The 13726-nt window shown below is 46.8% G+C and overlaps 1 long non-coding RNA gene across 1 annotated transcript; it reads left to right on the forward strand.

The window, feature by feature from the left end:
* The first annotated feature begins 10717 nt into the window (after window positions 1-10717).
* LOC105092167 (uncharacterized) lies at window positions 10718-13118 on the forward strand. Its single transcript, XR_837429.3, has 3 exons — window positions 10718-10971; window positions 12731-12822; window positions 13074-13118. It is a non-coding gene; the product is annotated as an uncharacterized LOC105092167 (long non-coding RNA).
* The last annotated feature ends 608 nt before the right edge of the window (window positions 13119-13726 follow it).

The raw sequence follows: 13726 nt of genomic DNA on the forward strand, positions 1-13726 counted from the left end.
AGTAGAAAGTTGTTGTTTATTGACATATCTAGGAAAATCGGCCTCTGATAACTGGGTGTTTCTTGTCCTGGGACTTTCCTAGGCATTAAAAACAAAAAACAAAAACGAAAAACCCTAATCCATGTATATAGTTCAAAAAGGCAATTACATCCTACTAGACTTAAAACAAACAGATCCCCAGTCTCATGGCCCATCCTTCCTGCCTCTCAATTTCTACCCCCAGAGGCAACAACTTTCAAGTCCTTTAGCCATTTCTTCTGCTGTTGACCTTCATAATTCTAAAAAAAAAAAAGCTGATATTTTTCCTTCCTGATGTTTTGTATTTTAACATCGTGACTTCCTACTTCAGAAGATGAGGATTTGGTTCTTCTCCCCCAAATTCCACCAAACTACACAATTCTCCTCCTTCAGATGGATGAAATGTCAACAGCAGGGCTGGAGGGGACATGCAAAACAGAATGGGGATAGTTTGAGTAGTAGGAGGGTTATCTTAGAGGGTTAGAAGGAAACAGAGCTAGGGTTGAAACCAGAGTGTGGAGAGCCACCAGGCTAGGGAATGAGAACTTAACTAGTGTGCAGTGGGGAGCCATCGAAAGTTTTAGGCAGGGAATGTGAGCAAAGCTATATCCAAGCAGCAGCACTGAAGGACGGATCAGAGCCAGGATCCTGACAGTCTAAGCAATTGGTCGTGTATTCATGCATTCATCCACTCATATCTTCTATGGGCCCTAGTTAATGCACGTCTCGCCACGAGACGCTACTTTCCACGAGAGCAGAGAGCACTTGCTCTTCTGCTCACTGCTTTATCCCAGCACCTGCACAGTGCCTGGCACACTGTAGGTGTTTTACACGTGTTTGTGGAGGAAGGAAAGATAGACATTGGTACCGTGCAGATAAGTAAGGGTGGTGCCATGCTGACAAAGTTGGAGGCATTTCAGAGAGAGGCATGAGCTCGGTCACTAATTGGAGAGCAGGTGTCTGGGGCAGCTGAGGGGATGTCAAAGTGACTCAGATGATGAACTGGGCAATTAACAGAAAAGTGGTACCAGGAGAAGGAATAGAGGAGAGTTGGTAAACATTCACATGATACTTCATCTTTAGTAATATTTGAGTAACCAAATCACCAACCACATTTGGTCAACCCAAGGGAGCCTCAATCCCGTTTCAACCAAGACATTGCCCCACTTCATTATCCCAGTGGTGGAGAGAAAAGCTCAGATGTCTGCTCTGTTCTGACAGTGGGGCTGGATTCCCACTGGTTTCCTTTCAGCCATTTATTAAGTGTCCAACCATTTCCACATAAGCAGAGTCATGTCAACTGGTTCCCCAGTATGTGGCATGTAACAGGTACTCAAAAAATTCTTGTTGTATGAGTGAATGGTTTTCTGTACCAGGCATGACTGGTTTACGTCTGCCTGGGTGGCAGGGAAGGTGTCATCCAGAGATGACACTGGAACTGGTGAGTAGGTGAGTCTTGGGAGAAGGAGGGAGGGACAGGCTTGCTAGCTCAGAGTTCCACGTACGTGAAGGTGCAGAAGCCAGCTTGGGGAACAGAAGCAGATCCCCCTTGGCAGTTTGGGTCATGGAAACCATGCTGACCTCAGACACTCAGCTGCAGTTCTTGTTAAAATCAGCAGGATGAATAATTAGAGGAGTGAGGCCAGAGAGAAATTCACAAGCTGTTGCAGCTGCCCAAACCACAGATTTCAGTCGGTTGATGCCGTGGGAGTGAGGGCAGGTTTACCTGGAAACTGCCACAACGTGTGCCGATCTCCTGGGCCGTGTGTGTGCTCCCCTCCTCCTGAGGGCTGGTCCTGCTCTTAGACCCAGGGACGGAATCTCCAGGATGTGCCCTGTGTTGACTCTCAAAGTCGCCCCTGGAGCGCAGCCTTTGTGTTGGAAAACATGACTCTAGGAATTATCACTGAAATCAGTTTCGTCCGCAGCTAGGTTTCAAGGGTCAGGGACCCCTGGAGAGGAACAGAATTGAGATTCCAGCATCTGCAAAGAATCCATCTTGCTGCAAAAAGACTGTATTGGGGACTGCAAACCTGATTCCTGCAGGGGTGCCATTCATGGTGAACCCCACAAACCAAAATGTGTAGATTTGGCAGGGGGTGTAGCCAGAAATGGGAAAAAAAACAACCTGGTGAAATTCAGAGTTTGCCAAACCTCTGAATTTGGCACCTGGTGTGATCTGGAATCAGCCATGAGGTCCTGGGTTCATCTCGCAGAGCCTGGGCAAGGTTCCCAGCTGCCAGTTGTTCAGGCCTTGGGTATAATGTGATACTGGAACAATGGAGAAGCAAAACAATGGAGTTTCCACCCAATTTTCTCATCATAGCAGCTGCTTGCTTGTTAATTTTTGTTTATTTTACTCTTTCCAACTATAAAATAATAAGGCTCTTTATGAAAAAATGTGTAGAAAATATAGAAGGACAGAAAGAAGAAAAATACCACATTGCCCTGACCGTCAAAGAAGCCTAAATTAACACGTGAAAGTGTTTCCTTCCACAGTGAGGCGTGACCTCACACCAGTCAGAATGGCCATCATTAAAAATTCCACAAACAATAAACGCTGGAGAAGGTGTGGAGAAAAGGGAGCCCTCCTACACTGTTGGTGGGAATGAGCTTGGTGTGGCCACTATGGAAAACAGAACGGAGATCACTTAAAAAAAGCTAAAGACAGAGTTACCACATGATCCAGCAATCCAATCCTGGGTGTATTTCTGAAGAGAAATCTAATTCAAAAAGATACATGAACCCCAATGCTCACAGCAGCACTATTTACAATAGCCAAGACACGGAAACAGCCTAAATGGCCATCAGTAGATGACTGGATAAAGAAATTATGGTGTATATATATATAAAACTATTACTCAGCCATAAAAAAAGAATAAAATAATGCCATTTGCAGCAACATGGATGGACCTGGAGATTATCATGTAAGTGAAGTAAGTCCGACAGAGAAAGACATATATCATATGATATCACTTATATGTGGAATCTAAAAAAATGACACAAATGAACTTATTTACAAAACAGAAACAGACTCACAGACAGAGAAAACAAACCTATGGTTACCAGGGGGGAAGAGGGTGGGAAGGGATAAATTGGGAGTTTGAGATTTGCAGGTATTAACCACTAAATATAAAACAGATAAACAACAAGTTTGTCCTGTAGAGCACAGGGAACTATATTCAATCTCTTGTGGTAACCTATAATGAAAAAATATGAAAACAGATACATGTATGTATACGTATGACTGAACTATTATGCTGTACACCAGAAATGGACACAGCACTGTAAACCGATATACTTCAAGAAATTAAAATTGAAAAAATTTTAAAAAACTGTTTCCTTCCAGACTCATATTTTAATTTAAAAAGCCAGACACTTGCTCATGCTCTATGAATTGTTTTGGAATTACCCTCTGGGGGAAAGAGAAACATGTTTAGTCTTGGGGTAAAAAATTTTTTTCACATTATAATTTTTTTCATGTTATTACAGTAAACTCTATAAAACTCATCTTAACAGCATTCATACTATTTCATCAAATGAATTTGCCATGATTTACATAACGGCCCTTGAACTAGATGCAGAACTATCTTAGAGCCAAGTCCTCATCTCTGATTGGACCTGGGGGCTCTGAATACCACTGAGTGGGGCCGCCGCCAATGATGACATAAAAGATGGGTTTGTACAGGGCAGCATCATTTTGCTACAAATATGTCTTAGGAAAAGCATGTCTGTTGCTTTCCTCCACCTGTTTAAAGAGTGAAATTTACCCCCGAAGAACAGATGTCAGCAGCCACTGCACCGATTTGGGAGCATCTCATCTCCATGAGTCTTCATTGCTAAAGCGGGTGAAGACTTTGGCTGCCTCCATTTTCTTGCTGCACCAGCACCATCCAGCTTCCTTCCCCAGCTCTGCACGGAGAGGCTGCATGACCTCAGGGACAGCAGCTGCCCAGGGGCAGACGGACCATGCCCTCGGAAAGCCCCCTGGACACTGCGGTTGTCCGTGGAGCAATGCCCTGGGGACCAGTAGCAAGACCTGTACCTGGAGAAAACGACTCCCCAGAACCCCATCCATGACTAGCCCAGGCTCCTGCATCCAGAGACCCATGTCACAAACTCTAAGACACTTCCCTCAGCCGCTTGGGCACAGCCGGGCCTTTGTGCGTGGGGGTGTTGTGGCTCCTAATTGGCAGTGTAAACAATGGGGCTCTGTGTTTGTTCCCAGAAGACAACAGCATTCTGGAGCAAAGACACGTGTTTCAATGTATGAGAAAATTAAAAAAAAAAAAAAAGAGTGGAGCCTGGCATCCCAGCAAAGCCCCCTTTGGAGAATCCTATACTTAGTGCTAAAAGACCTTATCACACATCATCCGAATGGTGGCAGCCACTGGCTCAGCGGGCCAGACGTGCAGCGATGGGCCGACGGAGGGGATTTATTGGACCTGATGGAAGGGCCTTACCTGCCACGGAGTACCTCCACCCCAGGTCCAACTCAAGCTGAAGGCAGCCATCAGGAAGGGAGTAAGCCCCTTCCACAGGGATGGCCCAGAGGACTTGTGCGGTGCGGTGTGTGGGACTTCTGCCCCCACGGGGTCCTCAAAAGAGGAAACGAGAAGGTCCCTGTGGCCAGGCCATCAGCACAGGTAGGGGCAGCTCCCAGAGCTGTTTCTCCCCACCCCAGGCCTTTTTTTCAGGGGGAGGTAATTAGGTTTATTAAAAATAATTTTTTGTCAATGTGGGTACTGGGGATTGAACCTAGGACCTTATGCATGCTAAGCACATACTCTACCACTGAGCTGTACCCTCCCCTCCACAACTCTTTGTGGTAGAAACTTTGAGGTGGGAGTCTTCAGACGCATCCCTGAGTTGAGCAGCCCCATCCCTTTACACCCTGACTCTGGCAGCTAGTGAGGTTGGGAGCAAGGAGGATGGGAAAGCCCTGTGCCTTGAGTGCTGCTGTATCAGTCAGGGTTCTGCAGAGAAACAGGACCAGTGGGAGAAGGGAGGAGGGGGAGGAGGGATCAAGAGGAAGAGAGAGAGAGAGAGAGAGAGAGAGCGAGAGAGAAAAGTAATTGACATATGTGATTGGGGTGAGGGATACTGGCAAATTTGAAACCTGCAGTGGGCCAGCAGGCTGGAGACCCTGGGAAGAGCTGATGTGGCAATCTCCAGTCCGGAAGCAGAATTTCTTCCCCCTCAAGGGGACCCAAGTCTATTTTCTCTTAAGTCCTTCAACTGATTGGATGAGAGTCACCTGCTTTACTCAAAGCCTGCTGGTTTAAATCACATCTTAAAAATCTGAAACATACCTTCACGGCAGCATCTAGACTGGCGTCTGGCGGAAAGTTAACCATCACAATGGCCTAGGGGCCTGAGGGGGTGGTACACGGAATTGGCAGACTGCGTAGACTAGGATCCCCTGACCCCGCTCTCCTCCCCCACACCCACTCCCGTCTGACATCCTACATGTTTCTTATGTGGTTATTTGCCGCTACCTGTCCTGAATGTATGTCTATGTTGTCCTCAGTGTCCAGGCGTGTGTCTGACACAAAGTAGGCCCTCAATAAATCTTTTCGGAATGAATGGATTTGAAGGGTAACCATGCCCACCAGCAGAGCATTAAACCAAGGGTGAGGTCCTTGTATGCGCAGGGCCCTGCTAGCTTATGTCACTTTATCAGCACTTTGCAGGGGGTGGGTATAGCTCAGGGGTAATGTGCATGGTTAGCATGCATGAGGTCCTGGGTTCAACCCCCAGTACTGCCATTAAGCAATAAATAAACAAAACATCGAACCCCCCCTCCCCCAGTACTTTGATCCATATGGTCCTTACTGGATTGGACATTTTTCCTCTGTCCTGGAGGCTGTGAGACTCTGAAGGGCTGGGGCCGTTCCAGTTAATCCTGATTTCCCAGTGCACAGTCCCTGGCACAGACCAGTGAGCTCAGTAAAATGCTGAATGATCGGATGAGTCCACTGACAACTTCATCTTTAATCCCTCACAACCCTTTGTATCCTTGAGTCTCCAAATTCAACCTCTGCTTCTCATCCCTTCCCACAAGGAGGAAATGTGATCTGACTCTCAGAGCCATTCTGGTGACCTTGAAGGCAGCTGGCCACATTATGGTCGGGCCTACTGCCCCTTTCTCCCAGTTGTGTTCACCCTCCTGCGTCCGAGGGTTGGACAGACTTTTCACGGAGTCTCTCTGTAGCCTCCTTAATCAAGGGGAGGGACCTCTTGTGAATTTGAGGGATTTATTGACACCCACCCACCATTCATGGACTTTTATAGCAACACAAATCCATTAGACAATCATTCAGAGGGAGATTAAAATAATGAAGGTGAGAACAGAGTGAAGACCTTGTCCTGCAGGAACTCCATGAATCATCATTTGTGGCTTAAAGAAAGAGTTATCATCCCAGCCCATTCAAGAAAGGTGTCGATTAGGCTCCATGTTAGACCTCAGAAAATTGTTCCCTGAAGAGAACTGTAGGAGGGCAGCCATGTCCACGTGATGAGTTTATTGCCAGAGAGCCCCATGTTGTTCCCTGCATGAAGCTGGGATTATTTGGAACACCAAACAAAGTGTCCTCCACTGATCACAGTCTTAAGGAAAACCTGGAGAAGGCAGAGGAAGGAGAGTCTTAGGAAATTCGGGATCCCCAGGATGGTGTCCTAAGATCCAATGATCACCCACTCGTTCAAGAATGACTCCTTAAACCCAATCTGAAATTTAAAAATGCTTCAGGTGGTATTTTCATAATAGCATATATTTTACACATACCTCATGATAAAATGATTAAATAGTCATGTACATCACCTCAATGTATTATATGGCAGTGGTTAAATGTTTACAAAAGTGGTAAGTTGGGTGGAAAAAGTAAAGTCTTAAGTGAAAAAAAGTAAGATATCAAAGCTATAGATAATATGACCATAGCATATGCATAAAAGTGTCTGCATATAATGGAAGCAACCTAAATGTCCATCAACGGATGACTGGATAAAGAAGGTGTGGTATAGATATGCACAATGGAATATTACTCACCCATAAAAAAGAATGAAATAATGCCATTTGCACCAATGTGGATGGACCTAGAGATGATCATACTAAGTGAAGTAAGTCAGACAGAGAAAGACAAATACTGTATGATAGCACTTATATGTGGAATCTAAAAAAAAAAAATGATACAAATTCTATTTACAAACCAAAAACAGACTCAAGGACAGAGAAAACAAACTACAGTTACCAAAGGGGAAGGGGTGGGGAGGGCTAAATTAGGGGTTGGGGATTAACAGACACACATGACTGTATGTAAAATAGATCAACAACAAGGTTCTACTGTGTAGCATAGGGAACTATATTCAATATCTTGTAATAACCTATAGTGGAAAAGAATCTGAAAAGAAAAAAAAAATGTATGTATATGTATAACTGAATCGCTTTGCTGTATACCTGAAACTGACATTGTAAATCAATTACAGATCAAAAATTTAAAAAAAAATTTTAAGACTGCATTTAGAAAGGAAAACTGCAAGAAAGAGCACCCCAAAATGCTAATAATTGTTGCCTTTGGGTGATGAGATTATTGATAACTTTATCTTTAAAATCATTTTTATAATTTTTTATTTTTTTTAAAGAATTTCCTGTATTCTTGAGTTGTTCTGTATCAGGCAGCTGTGGACCAGCACAGTCGCTGCCAGCAGCACTGGTGGTTTTGTGGTCCAGTTCTGCTCTCCCTGTTGTGGTAATAGTCCTCCAGTTCTTTTTTTTTTTTTTTAAAAGACAACTCAATTTTTACTTTATTTTTGTTTTTTTGTTTTGTGGTGGTAGATAATTAGGTTTATTTATTTTTTTAATGGAGGTACTGGGGATTGAACCCAGGACCTCATGCATGCTAGGCAGGCACTCCACTGTACTGTAGAGCTAAGCTGTACCCACCCACCCCAGTTCTCATTTAAGGACCAACCCCCTACTTTTGGATGACTAATAATGAGTAGTTATTATTATTATTATTATTATTATTATTACTATTACTATTACTATTACTATTATTATATGGTTCCAGTAAACTCCCAGATTCTACCAACATGTCTCATCCTCGCAATCATTAGGACTGGTAGTGAGATGGGTCTCTGATCAAGTAAAGCCCATGAAACCCAACAAGGCTATTCCATTATTTTCATCTGAACTACTGGGAAACCAGAGCCTCCCCACCTTGGATACGAAGCTGAGAGCACACGCAGGGAGAGTCCGTCTGGGAACCAAGCCCATGGTGTTGAGCCGAGAGATGGGCAGTGACAAGTCCTGATAACCCTGTCCCAGCTCCGGCTTCAAGCGCGTCTGGAGCCAGCCCTAACTTCACCTCGAGGGCCAATGCGTTTTATAATGCTTCAGCCTGTTGGGTTGGTTTTCTGAAATTTGCAGCTGGAAGACCACCTTCCCATACACTCCATTGGAAGAGACTTCAGTCCTGCTGGGGCCACAGGCAGACCCACGGCTTCAGATGAGCCTGGGCTCTTGGGGGTTTCCTGGAGGAACAGGTGCCTGAGCTAAGTTTTCCACGAGTCATGCGAGTTAAAACTGGGGCGCTGTTAGCATCTTGGAGTTCCCAGAGTGCACAGTGTGAGGCAGGGAGCAGCACAGGGGCAGGTTGACTCCACGGTGAAGGGCTTGAATCTATGATACACTTCTTGGTACCCAGGCCCAGGGACTCCAGGGGCCTGGATGAGCAGTGCGGCCCACGCACCATCCAGCAAGCTCTGAGGGCTGTGTGCGGGCCCTTCTGGGAGCATTGCATCTCCTGGGTCCTAGAGTGGAAATGCTTCTGCTTCGTTGGTTGGAAGGAAGTTCTGCCTGAAGGAAGGTTGCATTTTACTTTTGTCTAGTCTCAGACTGCCAGATCAAGCTTCAAGGAGGGAACGCTGGGGATTTAGAACAAAAAACAAAATACAAAAAACAACAAAAAACCTGGCACTAAAGTGCCTGGGGAGGAAACTTTGCAGTGAATTTGGGTGGTTTTGGATTCTCGAGAATATATACCACATATCAGATTTGGGTAGGGGAGGGGGAATTTGGGGGCGAGGAGCTGGAGTCTATTTTTCTTTCTGCTTCTGGCAAAAATGTATTTGCAGTAGGAGTACTCTTCAATAAATAAATAAGTAAATAATGAATAAACCATCAAATCCTGCTTTGCGTTTCCCCTGACAACGGGAAAGAGAAGCAAGCTGAAGTGATGGGAAGAAGGCAGGTACCAACTGATGGAGGAAGAACCCTCTGCCCTTGACTACCGTTGCCATAAGGCACAGGGCCGGGTCCCGGAAACATCCCTGGGTAAATACCAGCGAGCAGAAAGGGACGGCCAATTTGATGCCAACAGATCAGAAGGGGGTACTTTAGACTGAATATCCCCCGGGAAGATCTAGGGATTACAAGCTCCGAGGTGATTTCCTAAGGGACAGGGCTGAAGTGCCTCATTTTATTGAAAATTGGACCATGTGAAACAGGGTCAAATTAAGGGACCTTTCCCAGCAGTTACCTGAGGGGACTCTTCTCTCTAATTACCGGGATCGCACCATTAAAACAACCCCACTGTTAGGCCTGGCTTCTGAATGTGCTTGAATGTTTATCTGCTATTCTCTGAAGTGGTTAATCTACCAGAGTAATGAAAAGGTGGTTTATTAGGTTAATTGCTGCCGCAGACAAAACAAACGAAAACCAAACCAAAAAAAAAAAAAAAAAAAAAAAAAAAGCCAGCCAAACTGCTGGAAATGCACATTTTTGAAAATAGATACATAAGATTGTGCAAATAAAAATAGAATGGTGGCCCCGGAATTTTCTTCCCCGTAAATCAACATGGTTAAAAGTGTGGTGGCCAGATTATGTCAAGTTCTTCTGATAACGAACCAGGAAAGTCCCCACGTATCTGCAGACGTGTGAGCCGCACTAGGAAGTTAGACTGCCCCAGGTGACGTTCACCTTGTGAGCCTCGGGACAACCTGGAGCCACACGTCCCTCCTCTCTGTTCCAATTCACCACGATTGTAAAATGCACAGATAGCCAACAAGTTTTTCTTGACGTTGATCATAAGGTGTACCTCAATTTCTAGCAAGAACGTTAGAAAGTGAAAAAAATACGTTTATTTTTCAGATGGAGGAAATGTGGTCTCATATTAGTTTTCATTGTCTCTATTTTTGTCTGTTTCTGGCTCACTCTTTCTTTTTCTCCTTCTCGCATTTTCTTTCCTCTCCCCCAGCCCCATCCCTTCTCCCTGCTTTCAGCTTGGAAAATTACACGGGGGAGGGATGTGGGGGAAAGACTGGTCATTCAGCGAAACAATTCTTGTTTGCCTGGGGACCTGTTATGCCTTGATCACTTTCTCGGGGACAGCAACCACCCCCCCCCCCCAGCAGGAAGGACAGAGCTGTGCTGTCCTCTGGCTGTTCTGTCCCTGTGAGCTGTGATTTTTGCCACCCCTGCTACCCCCCAAGCCCCTCCACTCCCTGGTCTTGAGTAACTGACTTCTCTGAGTCCCTATGGGAATAGTGGTAATAAGATGCTATTTCAAAGGTTCTTGAGAGCAGCAAATGAGATGCTGCCTTTAGAACTCCACGGAGAGCTTTGGACATACAGTAACTGCTCAGTAAACACCAGCTCCTCTCTTGCAGGAATGCAAAACCCTGTACGGAAATTGGAAGATCTCCTTGCTGGCCAGACACGCAAATGGATTCTTCAAACTGAAATAAGCTGGATTCCTTGGCTCGCATCTCTCAAGGTCGGGGAGACCCAAGTCGTGTTCTCTGAATATCAAAGATGCTTTCAGAGTTTGGAAAACTGGGAGGAAGTTAAAAGGAAGGGAAGAGACAGAGTGAGCCTGATGAAGCTTGGGAAAAAAAAAAGGTGGCCAAGAAGGAAGGACAGAAGAAAGGATGGCATGACGTATCAAAGCTCAGGTAAGAATATTCTGGATTTCTACAAGAATAAAATAGAAAAAAATAACATGAAAAAATGGAGAAACTGAGCAAAAGAGAAAATACCCGCGTGCGAGGCCCCGTGGAGGGCAAGACCTTTGTGCTGCATTTGTCACGGTTATTTATATCCTTGTCTGCATGCGTGTTTCTGGGCTGGGTCACATGGCGTCATCTGTCTCTTATTGTGGGTCTTGGCCAAGAAGGTCAGAGAGCCACTGGCCTGGAGAGCCCAGGCAGAAAGCTGTTGCCCAAGACGAAGTTCCGAGGGATCCGAGGGGAGAGTACCTGGAGGGGCTGGGGGTTGACCTGGAGACTGGACACCTGGGTTGCTCTGCTGACCCCACTAGAAGGACAAGCCTGGCCTGAAGGAGGACACTCCTGTGGATTCAGGGCCTAGAGGTGCCCCTGCACTTGATTCTTAGGGGGCTCGGGGGCCTGGCTGGACTCAGGGTGTAGCTAGAAGGCAACCTTAAATGCGCGCCTGGTGATCCCCATGCCCTGGCATGGATTCCATGGGAAGTGGGGGCGGTGGGTTTCCAGCTCCAATAGCACATCCCAGGAACAGCTCCATCGCAGCTTCTCCCACCATCTGGGGAGCCTCACCCGTTTTCCCTCCTGGCCCCCTTTCCTTTTTTACTGGCTCAGCTCTGAGCAGGGTGGATGGGGAGAGGACAAGCAGAGCATAAAAGGAAAAACTCATCTGTGCTCATGGGCTGTGGGAATGCCAGGGTGGGGTGCTGGCGGCCCTGGGCGGTGGGCACCCTGCTGTCGAGCCCCAGACCCCCGGCTTTATCCAGCAGCAGAGCCCATGGCTGGGGGCGGCGTAGGGCTGGGTTCTCCTGGAAAGGGATTAGATGGACGCTGGTTCAGCCCTGTTGGAGCAATGCTGGGAGCCTGTCACCCGTGCTACTGCAGACACGTCTGCCTGTCCTATTCACTCTGTCCCACGCGCTATGCAAACTGCCAGCCCCGCATGCCCTCAGAGTTTAGGATACAGATCTGGGGAGAGGCGGGAAGAGGTGTTTGACCAGGGGGACCTTTTAAAGGTTCTCAAAGCATCTCTGGCCGCCTTGTCACAGACTACCCTGCGCCCTTCCCACGCCTTGAAACTGGGAAGGAATTGTTCACTTGGAAGAGAGGCCCGGCATCCTAGGGAAAGAGGGTAGTCTGACCCCCAAAGGGGGATGTCCGCCCCCCCACTCTTTTTCATGGGACAAGGAAGGGTTTGGAGAAGCAAGCTTGCATGGATGCGTGCCCTGCGCTGTGGTGATCAGAGGCAGGCAGTCGGCCAGGGCCTCCGTGCGCTTCCACAGAGGTCCACCTGCTGCGTGGCCTCTGGTGCAGGAAGAGCCACAGCCTCTGAGGAAACTTCCAGGGCTGCAGGAGTGGAGCCCCATTCCTCCCTTGGGCAAGACCCATCCTGGCCAGGCCAACTGAGTGTGTGTGTGTGTGTGTGTGTGTGTGTGTGTGTGTGTGTGTGTAACACATGTGCACATGCCCAGAGGAAGGCTTTGCTAGGGAAAAACAGACAGGAAGCCCATCTCTGCGCCTGATACTCTCCAATGACCTTTTAAATATATGACAAACAGTTAAAACAAAAGCCCATTTAGCATTTATGCCTGTGATTCCTGGTCTCCATTCCAGTTAATTACAGTGATTTAAAAACATCTGCATTTAATAAAGAACCTTCCTCTTCTCTCCTCGGGTCACCCCCCACTTACCCACTCCAATCTTTCTTCAGGCCACTGGGCTACCGCAGTAATTGCCATTTCTGCGGAGCCAGGCCACAGCATCAAATGTGCAAGGAGAGACTTCAGGAGGCCCAGGAACGAAGTAAGGCCTGGGGCCGGAAGGAGGGAGCCTGGGCAGGTGGGGCTGAGGGCAGGTAGGTGGGCTGGCTGCCTCTTTAGTAAAGGAACCTGGGCTGGGAGGGTTCAAATCCAGGGACTAGGAAATGAATGTATTCCAAGCTCATCATTTATTCTGGGCTTTAGGATTATTTGACCAAAGGGGAGACTGAGGCAAGGAAGGGGACTTCACTCTTCACCTGGGGTGTTTGGCGGGGGTGTCTCCCTTTTCTCCAGGGTGTGGCAGAAGAGAGAAGGGCGGAGAACTGAGAGCAGTGAGGGACATGGAGAAGACTGCAAGCCAGGTGCCCAGCTCTGGGTTCAGAGCCTTGTTTTTTTTTTTTTTCATAATCAAATGTGGTTACCAAGTCCAAGCTCATTCTGCTCACAAAACTACAGGCGATTAAATCTAGAGACAAGGTGTTGGGGCAAGGAATAGCAACTTTACTCCAAAAGTCATCAGATTGAGAATATGGCAGACTAATGTCCCAAAGAACCATCTTCCCCAAGTTAGAATTCAGGCTTCTTTGATACTAAAAGGGGAGGAGGTGTGGCTGGTTGTTGCAAACTTCTTGGTGTCAGATCCTTTGTTCTTGCAGCTGTCCATGTAGGTCTGGCCACAATGTTCCTGTAAACCTCCAACAAGACAATGTTATTCTCTGTTCTGCAACTTTTTTATCTCTGTATTAATGGAAAAGTGTTACACCCTTAAAGGGCAGAGCCCTGGGCGCTCCTCTGTATCTCAGGCCATAGGCAACATTCTTTTACAAAAGGTGCAGAGCCAGCAAGACTCAGCACAGGCAACAGAGCACAGGCTTAGAGCCAAAGGAACAGATCCAACGTGGAGTCAGGTTTGTTCTTCTTTCTGACATCTGGTCCCTGACTCCTTT

Source organism: Camelus dromedarius, chromosome 16 (genome assembly GCF_036321535.1).
Source record: "Camelus dromedarius isolate mCamDro1 chromosome 16, mCamDro1.pat, whole genome shotgun sequence".
In the NCBI taxonomy this organism is placed as follows: Eukaryota; Metazoa; Chordata; class Mammalia; order Artiodactyla; family Camelidae; genus Camelus; species Camelus dromedarius.